The following is a 12,441-nucleotide window of genomic DNA, read 5'->3' as shown; positions in this document are numbered from 1 at the left end:
TTGTAAGACATGGTATTCACGAAATATTCTCAGAATACTTTACTTTATAAAATATCGATTTATAGAGATACCTAAATAATATCAATAAATGATGAAATATCGATTTATTATGATTATGCAGCTCTACTGGTAAAAATAAATAATAAATCAAGTTTGGAATTGAACTCCAGGTATGTTAATTATGCCAAATATTAGTGTCTTTTAATTACCAAAATTTGAAGTCTGGAATGATTAATTATAACTGCGACTTGTAACAAATATATAAAACAAATGGCTTAGTTTAAAAAAATAAGTTACTATATTAATTTTGAATGAAAACTATTCATTTGCTAATTATACTGAAAATATTAGCAAAAAATAAAAAATAAATAGTGAATAAAAATACTAATCAATACTAATAACTATTAATAAAAAAATACACACTGAAAACAAATTAATTTTTAATAAAAGGCATTGCTATTTTAAAAAAATTATAAAATTTTTGTAAAATTATTCTTTACTATTTAAATATTTAAAATTAATATCAGTTTTAAGAAATTAAGAATTTTCGCTATTTCACAAAAATACAAATTTTTGTTACATGAGCTATAGATTCAGAAAATATACACTGAGAAAAAAAGAAAAGTCAAAACTATCACTTGGTAACATTTACCGTGGTTCCGACTCAATGGGAGCTACAAAAACACAGTAATTTTTACCGCATCACCTTTTTTTAATGATTTTTTGAAAAATTAACAAAGTATTTTTTAAATTTTTGTATTAAGATTTGGTAAATGTGTTAAAATTAGGAAATTATATCTTGATACCGTAGAGCATGGCATAAAAACCATTAATTCGGTTGAATTTACTCGTCAGTTTTGTATTTTTACTAAATGTGTGAAAACAAGAATTTCTGATAAGCACCATATATATTGGTTTTTATGACCAGAATTATTAAGTTTTTTTTAAAATATTTTTCTCCGTGTAGTGATTCTGTTCCATTATAAAAATAGACTAAAAATTATATTAGAATTTTTTTTTTTACGAAAACGAAGTTATTTGTGTTTCTTTGTGAAACATTTAAAAATAGAAACGAATAATCGGCATTTGGAAAAAATTCTTTATTGATAGCTTAATATTTGGTTCAGGTCGACCAATAATTACGATGGATAAGTTTGAACATATCTTAATAAGCATTAAGATTCAATAAATAGGCAATTCATTAGTTGCGATTCTTTGGTATGATATATAATCTGTCCCAAAAAACATGTAGACATATCTTAAGAATTAACTTCTGAAAGTGGTAACTAATTGCGATTCAATCAAGTGGAAAGTAGGTTATCAATAATAAAGCATCTCAATCTTAAATATTTAGATCATATGACAGTTATTTTGTAACTAAGATGATAATTAAAAACAGTCTGTAAGTTTCACTTCTTGTATAACAATAAATAATAAAAGGAAATTGGGTACAAAATATTTATAGAAGCTAAGAGATTGTTTTGTCTGAAATGCGTTTTGTCTAGATTTAGCTATCGTCAGTTTTTGCTAAAGTCAATAATTGTATAAAAAAGCGATTATTTTTAGTTTATTTAAAAAAACAGTCGTTAAAAATCATTATTTGTATAAATGGTTTCAACGATATCACTTGCATTGTTTGCTAACAATGAGCAGTCTCAAAAACAAACAAATTTTTTTTGAAAGAAAAGATAAAGTTTGCACTTCCTAATGAAAAAATATGATGATTTGTTATTTGTGTTTTTTGTTACACATAAAGAGGTTAAAATGCCTGATATGATCAAGATATATGACCACATGTAAAGATCAAATATCTTGAAAGCTTTTTAAAAAAAATACTGAAAAATATTATAACTAAAATTTATGTTAATTTTTAAGAAGTATTAGCGGCCAGGTTGAGTCTTAGTTTTCTAAATTTGAATTTTATTCCTTTACTACTTACGTTTAGATGAGGGAAAAAATCGGTTTTAAGTATTTAGCTGATTTAGTTTTAAGGTTAATACAAAGTTAGTTTTAGTTTGCTTTTCTTAGTTCTTTATCTAAGTTATATAGATTTTGAGAAAATTGAGAAATTTATAAAAATGTTTTAGAAAACTGTCATGGGAACCGAAAATACTGTAAAATATTTTTAAAAAAATGACATTTGCACACAACACAATATGTTTGCGCTGAAAAAAAATTACTCATGATTTGCATTTTTAAATAGTTTTATTGAGACATAAAATAATATATAATTTTCTGGAAATACGGATTGAAATCTCTAGTAAAAATAACCAATCAGAAAACTATTAAGTCAAAAATTAGAAAAGTTTTTTTAATAGTATATTGGATAGTTTCAATCGTGAAAATATACACAGATCCAATACTGATTACACGGTAGCTTCTGAAAAATTTATTTCGCGAGAATAACTTATAGCTATAAAAAACTAATAGCTTAAGTTAATTGCGTAATTCTTAAGAAGTAATGCGATTGGTTTCATGAATGGAGTCATTATTACTGATAAAAAGAATGGTTATTAAATGATTACGAATGAAATATGTTTTAAATTCCCCAAAAAATCGTTTCCCCCCCTTTTTTTCGTTTTTCTTTTCGAAATTGAAAGAATTTACCCACTGAAGTGATAATGGTTTTGAATTTTTTTCATAGAATGAACTGTGAAATTCAGGCGAACAATATTTTTTGGAACTTAAACAAAAATTCTTGTAGACAATGAATACCATGTTGTATATTATGTATACCATGTTTTTTGTACACTATTTTTCAACCATGCATGCCTTGTTTTTGGTATACCATTTTTCAACAATTCATACCATATTTTCATCCTCATTGGGACTGAAAAGGAAAAATTAACATTTTGGAGAAAAAAAGAAAATTAGTAAAAATAATTTCGGATGTTTTTATGAAATTAATTGTGAAATTTGAGGAGACAATGTATTTTTAATTACCTGCTTTAACTTAATTTTTTGTACCTATCGTCATTTAAAATGGTTTAACTAAGATTATAACATACCGCAGAGATAATGGTTTAAGTTTTGAAAATATACACTGTAAAAAATTCTGGATCAAATTGCGATATAAAATACCGACACTTTGGGTGCATCGTCCGTATAACCCATTATTACCATAAAATATTACACCATAATTTTTACAGTAATATTTATTTAGTTAGAGTAATTCAATGATTTTGCGGTAATTATTACTGTAAAAATTACTGCATATCAGATTTTTTTTTGATAGCATGCTTCGATGAAAATTAATTTTATGAAGAAAAAAAAAGTACCGGTATGAAATTTTTATAGTGTATGAACTCTGAAAGATGGGAAAACAAATATTTGCAAGTACCGACAAAGTTTTTCAAAGCCTTAGCGAAAACTCACAGTATGATTTAAATCGGAATTAACTTGTACTAAAAGTATTAACATGTTGTTGTGAGTCATAGACTAGCATAATCAGTGACCGACACTTACATAGTGATTTCAAAATCACTAAAAGAGTTTAGCTAATTGAGTCTTCTCTTTTCGTTACGAGTGAATCACCTTAATTCATTAAAACTATAAATGATTGCACTTAAATGTAAATCAAGATATCATCAAACCATGTATGGAGGATTAGAGTTAAAATATTTCATAATTAAAGGCAGTCAGCATCTTACAATGAAGTTGTAAGAAAGGGTGACGCTTGAAGATCTTTGCTATACCATCCGTAGATAATTTTCACTCTTTCAAACTCTCTTTAATGCTAAGTGAGGAGAAACGAATAATACCTTTGACTCGATATTAAACAGCAACAAATTTGGCGCCACGGTTGGCTTCACACATCAGCAAGTGCCAAAAATTTTTATTGTGCCTCACGTATTACAGCCAGGGAATATTTCCGTATTTAATTGCTGGATGACACGCATGGTTAACCATTCTTCAATTGAGAGGTACAAGAGAAAATATTTTCACTCAGCAGTTATTGCTGCTGACAAATGCTTTTATAAGCAATAACTGAGAGATTTTCCCTTTCAAATCAAAATAATTTTTAGTTTTTAGTGTTTTCAAATAAATATCAACTACTTCTGAGTATTCTACTTTCTAGCATTCTAAATAAGATATCATATAAAAATTGAATATGGCATAAATGTGGAAAAAAAATTAGAAATGAACACAATGGGATTTCCTTAATTGTTTGAAACTAGCAGAGACATATATATATATATATATATATATATATATATTTATTTTTTGGGCAATACTTAAGAAGAGGTAGTATAATATTTTCAGTTATTTGTGGTTGATGCTAATATATCGGTGATTTCATGGTCCCGTGCGAGGCATTTTTAGTGTGTTTTCTTATGAAATATGTTTTAATTTTGCTATTGGCTATTAAAATACATAAATTTTTTTTTCTTTTTTGCTTTCCTATTAATTTTTTTCTGAATTTTCATGCAACCTGCCAGTTACAAAATTTGACGCATCCTAATATATTAGGGGGGCAGGAAAGTAATGTCGTTAGTCTTAAAAACCAATTCATTTTTTCGAACAATTTAAATTAATTTTCAATCCGGCATTGAAAGTATGATGCTAACCAGGGTGAATACATTGTCTATTAAAAATAAAATCTTGATAAGAAATATCAAATGCAATCAAGAAGAGGCACGGCATCAAAAAATAAAGAAAACTTTAAGAGAACTTTAAGCAAACAATAAGCGAATAATTGAATTGTTTTCAGAAAGTTTAATTTACTGGATCAAATCGAATTCATTTAAAAATTTTAATTTATCATTTCTTTAGCAAGGAATAATTATTTAATATTTAAGACACAATTATAAAATTCATTATTTATTTAAAATTTTTTTTATTAATATATTAGTTATCATGACATTTTTAATTCTTGTTGATTCCACTTTTTCCTAATATACAGTGAAACGACCCGGAAGTGGTAAGAATTGGCCCAGTTTTTGCACCAGAAAAACCCTTAACAAACAAAATGGTTTTAATGTAAGCAATAGTACTACTGTAAGCAATTTACAAACAATATGGGTTATCAAATGATGTTAACTTTGAAATTTTGTTGCGTTTAAAAAAATTTCGAAAACTATTTATTTAAAAACGCGATAAATTATCCCCTACATATTTAAGACATCACTGCAACAAAAAGTAAATCTGGTATTATATTTTTGCATTGATTTGAATTCTTTAAGAGCCATAGGCGATTAAAAAAATTAAATCAATGCTTGCAAAAAGTCATTAATTTTAATGAGTAATTGAAATTTTAATTTGAAAATAACTACGAACTAAGAATTAAATTAAATTGGAATTATTTTATCCAAGTTATTTATCTGCGATATTTGATTTTTTAAATGTTTTTAAAAACTAAATAATTATTTTTTCACTTTCTTTTAATCATTCTGATTTTCAAAATTTGAATTAGTTAAAATAGTTTTGCAACTTTGGCAAATAATTCGAACTATTAATAAAACAAATGTCTATACGAAACGAATAACTTCTTGGGGATGAAAATGCTGATATGTAGACATATAAATCAATCTTGTATACTTTTACCACCAACAGATTACTTTCGTAAATGCTGAAATAGTTAGAAAAAATGACGTTTCATCTCAAATTTAAAGTGTAATTTCGGCAGTTAATTGTAATCAAAAGCGATTAATAATTAAAAAAATAAAATACCGAAACGCACAGAATTGACAGAAGTTAAAGCAAGAATTGTATATGTTGCAAAAAAAAAAAGGTGAGGTAGAATAAATTAAAAACACTTTATTTATAAGACAAGAAACTCGTTTGTTTTTATCAAAAAAATTAAGTAATATATTACGTTGTTCTCAATAAATAAACAAAAACAAAAAGGGTTCAATTAAAAGATATTTTGCAAATTAATAAATATGAAACATGCTTTCAAAACGACAAAATCAAACGAATGAAATAATTTATAATATTACAGTATAAATATAATTTTTTGTAAATGTTTTATTTCAATAATCATATATTATGAAATAATATCTTTTACATAATTTTACTAAAGTCTTACATTAAATTTTCTCAATCGAAAATGAAACAAAAGGTGCTATATTGAAAAACTCAAAACGAATATATAATTTTAGCGTCACTGTATTTTATTATAAAATTCTTGACAAAGAATTAAAATTGAAAATTTTACGTTTGAAACTATAGTAAAGTAGTTACAAAATATTTCTTACGAAGCAAAATATAAAGAAAAACATATATTTCAAACAAAAATGGATCAAGAATATAAAATTTCAATCGTCAAAAAATATTTTGTGGTGTAAGAAATCAAGAATAGGTGCTTTATTGAAAATCAAACAAAAGGTGCTATATTGAAAAACTCAAAACGAATATCTAATTTTAGCGTCAATATATCTTATTATAAAATACTTGACAAAGAATTAAAATTGAAAATTTTACGTTTGAAACTATAGTAAAGTAGTTACAAAATATTTCTTACGAAACAAAATATAAAGAAAAACATATATTTCAAACAAAAATGGATCAAGAATATAAAATTTCAATCGTCAAAAAATATTTTGTGGTGTAAGAAATCAAGAATTTAAATTTAAAATTCAAGCAATGTAAATGCAAATTACACTGTTAAAAAGACTGGGCAAAAAGTAAATTTATGATGCAATGATTTGGTTTCTTAATCGATTTTAAAGTGTTCAGTCTGAAGTACAGCTTGTTTGTAGTTCCTAAAAATTAGTTAAGGTTTCAAAGTTCAGTTGTTATTTCCATATATTTGTATATTATTATTCTGTCACGGAATCAATTGAGGTTCTTGACTGAGATCAGAAAATTTTTTCTTATAGGTTATTTAAATTTTATTTTTATGAAGCTGAATTTTATTTTAACGCTTACAATTAACCGTTATATCAGCCTATAACTTCCTTATTGATTGCACTATATTATACATATAATTTTAGATGACAAGGTTTAATTATGCATATTTAATACTGCCTTAAATGTACTTCTTAATTTCAAATTACACTTACCAGCCTAAAATGCAAGTTTTTTTAAAGTGGTAGTAAAACAATTAAGATAAGTGAAAATGATTTCATTTCGCAAAAATTTAAAAAGTGAACACAATCAGTATTAAATCAAGATTTAATCAAGATCAGTATTAATCAGATTTAAATCAATAAATTTTCACATCAGAAATTAGATGTTTAAGTGAAAAATTTGCTACCAGACTAATTATTTGACAAAACTCTTCCACATAAAGCAGAAGATGGCAACTATTTTGGTGATATTTTAATAAAAGTAATAATTATAGTATTAATGTCTTCTTAAAGCATAAATTGCGTATTTTAATATTTAAAAAATACAGTTCTATCAAATAATACTAAGATACTTTTATTTCGGTCGAATTTTGATAATATTGTAATTTTTCATCTAAATAACTGAGAAAAATAGTATAGTGAATAAAAGTTTTTAAATAAATTACTTTTGGAGCATTTCAAATAAAAGCAGGTATTTTTTTAAATTTTGCCCAAAATCATATATTCCGGAGCCGAATAATTCATATTTATCGATTGTCCAAAAGCAACCGATTATTTGAAAAATCGAGTAAAAAAATGAAAAGAGATAAAGATTAAAGATGCACGATTTGTTGTGGTCTGCTTAAGAAACTAGTTGATTTTTGTACGGTCAAATTTTAAAAATATTTGCAAAGCTTGTGAACAGATAACACTACAGATTGGAGGACTTCTGAAACTGTTTTTTCTGCAGCACATCAGATCATTCTAAGTTAAATATTTGCACTGTTACTTTTGTCCTCAGACAGCACGTCGTTTTCGCAAATGGTCGATATTTTGAAAATATTGTTTTCTCGTTTTTTAAAGTTTGTAGCCATTTATTATAATGGATTTTGTAAATACTTTTCCAAACTTAGATTATTTTTCAGAAATGAATGCCTCAGTGTGTCATCGAATATGTGTAAATTTCAAATTAATATGCTCTTTTTGTAATTTAGGCTCCAACAAGACGCAGTGAACAAGAATTAAATCATTTAATGAAAAGAAAGTTACCGAGTAAGTGAAATTAAATTACTTGTTTCAACTCTTTGTCTCTATTTTTGTTTTATGTAATGTAGTACTCGAAAAGTATTGCATGTGTCGTATTTTCAAAGTTTTTATTTGAGACAAATGAAAGCGTTGGTGAACAAATGCCATAAAGGACCGTATTTAAAAATGAAGCTCTTTAAATAAAATTCCAAACTTAAATAATTATTGTTTACAAAATTAAAATCTATTTAAGCAGCGAGCCAATTTGAGTTTACAAACTCATTAATTAATCATTAATTCTATTAATTATTTGGTTATTTATTTTAATAAAAAGAAAGAAAAATGAATTCTTTACTCAACTTATTTGAAACTAAAAATATTATTTTTAAATAATTTAATTTTGTATTCTCTTTCTTTCCTCGAAACATTTTGACTTCATAATTGGTTTTATTTTTTTAAATAAAAAGTAACGAGCTAGGAAATAAATAGGATAGATATTATTTTAGAAAAAAAATCAAATCTTTACGGGTATTAAAAAATTAATGAAGAGGAAACTTAAACCCAAAATTCAGTTTAAGGCTGTTAGTGATAAAGATAAGAATGTTGAAAATGTTTGTTAATTCGATAATAAAAACTTAAATAAAATAAACATTATTTTTTTAAAGTTTAACAATGTTTATGTTATTTAAAACTGATTGTTAGCCGTTTTCACTTTAAAAAAAGGCTGAAACACTACAGGGAAATAATATTTTTTTAATTATGAATTTTATATTGATAGGAAATTATTTTTAACTCACCTTAGTTTTATTGTTGTTATTTCATTGAAAGCAGAATTTTCTAATGTTTCTCAAAAATAGTGGTTAGCTCTAGTTAGTATACAATTTGTTCTAAGGTAAATTTTAACTAGATATTTTTCAAATGAAATAAAATTATCAAATTTGATAATTTATTTTCACGTTTTAAAGCAGTATATATATTCACGTTGAAATATTTATCTGCTTTTAAATAATTCCATTTTGTTTGAAAAAAAAATTGATCCGCTATTGCATTAAGTTTAGAATTGTAAAGTAATTATGCAGAAAAGAATCAAGAACTTAATATTCTCATTGTATAAATATTTATGGTAATCATTTTATGAAAATTTCACAATACTGTTTCCCAAATTATCAATTAAATTATGAAAATTACCTAAAAAATTACAAAAAAATATGTGCTTGAAGTCTAGATATTAGCTTCAATAAGTACTATTTATACACAAAATCAAATTACAAAATAATTCACCTGGAAATTTAACTCTACTAGTTGTTTAAATTCAATAGCGAATCGTTCTTTTAAACTGATAAAAATAAGTAAATAAAAATTTTAAATATGTTATAAATATTTATTATTTTAAGTAATGAGTAATTTTTTTGTTCTTCAAGTAGCCGAAAATCTGATAAGTCCTATTGTTATTGACTCAAACGACAATACCACAATATCATGTATTTAAATGAAGACAAACTAACTGTTCTTCTAGTGATTGTTTTGAATTTATTGATGTTAAAGCATGATTGATAGTGTTTTAGAGTTCATAGTAATGTTAAATAATGCGCTAAATATTGAACTTCGTTGTCAATATTTCTTCATTTTACTACGAATTTAGTATTGAATTGAAAACTAAACTTAAGAGTGACTGAAATTCGTTTTACAGGAAAAAAAGTAATTTTCTCAAGAGCTTAAAAGTTAATCTTAAAAATGATATGTCAAATTTTTTTTCTGTAAGACAAAAATATTAAAGTTAAAAATTTATTACATAACTTAATAATTTTACAAGTATAATTCTTCTTCACCCAAAATAGTAAAGAATTTGAAAATTTAAGATTACCATGTCATGAGACTTGACTTTTATGCACTATAAGTAACTCAAGTACTCATCCCGCCAAAAAAAGAAAATTTTGATCCCGAATAATAAAAATAAATAAAATAATAAAACGATGGGAAGTAATAAAAGTAAATGAAAATTATTCAGCTTCTAAAAGCCGGAATGTGCCTAACGTAGAAACAGAGAGTTAGCGAAAAGCCCGAATTATATGAAAAACCTTTTAAAACAAGAATTTTTTCCTTATTTGTACAGTAATTATTTTGTCATGAATGTTTCTTTCTTTTGAACATTGATTCTAAATGTAATTTTATGCATTGTATGAAATGAATTGAACTGTAATTCAGTGATTTTTTTTAATAACACTATGAATATACTGAAGAAGAGAGTATCAATAAAAATCTTTTCTCAGGCGAAAATGGTGATTCTGGCATCATGGAAATTTACCAATATACCTTAAGATATTAAGTGGGTATAATTTTTTTTTTGTATTTTATGAAGATAAATGTATAAGTATTGCCGATTCAAAAAACGTGTAATATGCAACATGAACAAAAATATGTTGCAAATAGAAAACAAAAGCAAAAATTTTCTTTTTATTTCCGAAGCCCACCTACGTTAACAGTTGGTCACTTTTTAGGCATTTACAGGGCAGATACGTTGGTCATTCTTTCAGGGGCACCATATTAGGAGGGACAACATTGCTCCCACAGTAACGACAGATAGTACAGAGAATGAAAGAACATCCATGCCTTGCCCGGGATTCGAACTTGGAACCTTTCTGATGCATGGCCAGTTCTTTGACCCCTACATAGTTCGGTCGGAACAAAAGTAAAATTCGATTAAGGGATTTTTTCTTCTTCTAAAAATATTATTCATTCTATACCAATCAATATCACAACAAAAACTGTTTTTAACATTGTACAAATCTATGTTAATCATTTAAAATTAAAGTTATAAACATCTAATATAGTAATAATAATATAGTCTAATATAGTCTTTCTTATCAAGTTTTATAATATTATTCAATTTTTTTTTACTGTGAACATATATGACAATACTTTTAACTTCGTTTCGAGCAATGTAAAAAAAATTTACAGAGTATATATTTGCACTGTGTATGTGAATTTTAGTACTTTTACTCGTACTTTCGTTACTTTGTTTACGAAAAATGAAACCATTTTGAGCGAAAATGAAGACAGAAATTATTACTCTCCCAAAAACTCCACTTAAACATTTTTTAAAATTATTTGAAAGACTTTAAGCAAAATAACTAGCGATAAAATTCTATAGAAATCACCTGTACTGTAAAGTAATGACATTTTTAGTGAAAAAAAAAGAAGAAAAAAACATAATACTGGTTAACAAAACCCAAATATACGGTATTTAAACCATTTATTAGGTAATTTTCCGTTCATGTGGTTTAGTAAAATTTAGTACGCAAATTTAGTAAAAAATACAAAACTGAAAATTAAATTTAACCAAATAAATGGTTTTTATGCCATGCTTCAAGGTATAATGATAAAATTACTACATTTTTCCGAATTTTATCACATATTATAAAACCATATTTAATTGTTAATTTTATCAAAATCACTGCCAAAGTGATTCGGTAATCGAACTTTTTTAGTATTCTCACATAGCCTCACAAGAAAATCTAGTGCAAAATCATAATTGCTTCAATATTGTGAAGCACTTGACTACTCCTTACTGCCAGTGACTATGCTGTCAATGACTATTTTTGCGTAAAATATACACGTTGGTAGACAAATTATCCTATTGTCGTCAAACTATCTTTGATGAAGTTTTATTATCCCTTTTCATAAAGATAGCAGAATAATTAAATATTTTAACTTTCAATTCATCACATGCTTTTTAATAAAAGTTTATTTTACTTCGAAGTTAAAATTTTTTCAGTGCACTTAAAATCAGTACTTTAATGCTTTGTGCTTTTACTTTTTAATAATTACCTTTCATTTTTAACTCATCAATTTCGCTTTAAGTACTTGTACTTTTATTCGTTACTTTATAAAGTAACGTTACCATACCTAATTGTGATGGATTTTTTATATTTTATAAAAAAATTTGAAATCGAGTAGACGGGAAGCTTGATAAAAAAGAAATTTTAGTATTCAATTGACACCGTTTGTAAAAGTTGTTGGATCAATTGTATATTATATCCAGTATTATATTATATTATACCCAGTATTTACTTCTATCTTCCAAAATTCGTATTCGATCAATCCTTATAAATAAAGACTAGACTTTCTTTATACATTGAACTTTGTGAAACAGAAAAAAAGAAGAGAATATATTAGAGATTAAAAAAAATCATACAGTATGTATCGCCGCGAATAGTTCCTTCTTTTTTCACTCTCGTTTTTTTTTTATTTTTGATTCGTCTCATTTTTTTTAACCATTCCATCTTAGCCAGCAGCGATATAAGTGCATTTTATGTAAGAAGGTTTTTACTCCCCTGTGCTCACTGAGACATGAAATTTTCGGAGCTATTGTTTATAAAAGACATACCTTCTAAAGCAAGTTCTTTAGCTCTAAAAGAAATCCAAA

At 25.5% G+C, this 12,441-nt stretch overlaps 1 protein-coding gene and 1 long non-coding RNA gene across 2 annotated transcripts in view; one reads left to right on the top strand and one right to left on the bottom strand.

Moving 5' to 3' along the window:
- Positions 1–12,441, bottom strand: part of LOC107437532 (uncharacterized) — a 72,648-nt gene that overhangs the window by 55,882 nt on the left and 4,325 nt on the right. The gene's annotated exons all lie outside the window — the stretch shown is intronic.
- The window catches only part of LOC107437534 (uncharacterized), a 52,334-nt gene that overhangs the window by 38,383 nt on the left and 1,510 nt on the right, over positions 1–12,441 (top strand). The window contains exon 2 of the long non-coding RNA XR_006224829.3: positions 7,985–8,042. This is a non-coding gene — a long non-coding RNA (uncharacterized LOC107437534). The remainder of the gene's footprint in view (positions 1–7,984; positions 8,043–12,441) is intronic.

The sequence above is a fragment of the Parasteatoda tepidariorum genome, chromosome 11 (genome assembly GCF_982258835.1).
Source record: "Parasteatoda tepidariorum strain Cologne lab strain chromosome 11, Ptep-v5.0, whole genome shotgun sequence".
NCBI classification, from domain to species: domain Eukaryota; kingdom Metazoa; phylum Arthropoda; class Arachnida; order Araneae; family Theridiidae; genus Parasteatoda; species Parasteatoda tepidariorum.
This window is presented reverse-complemented; position numbering and strand designations above follow the sequence as displayed.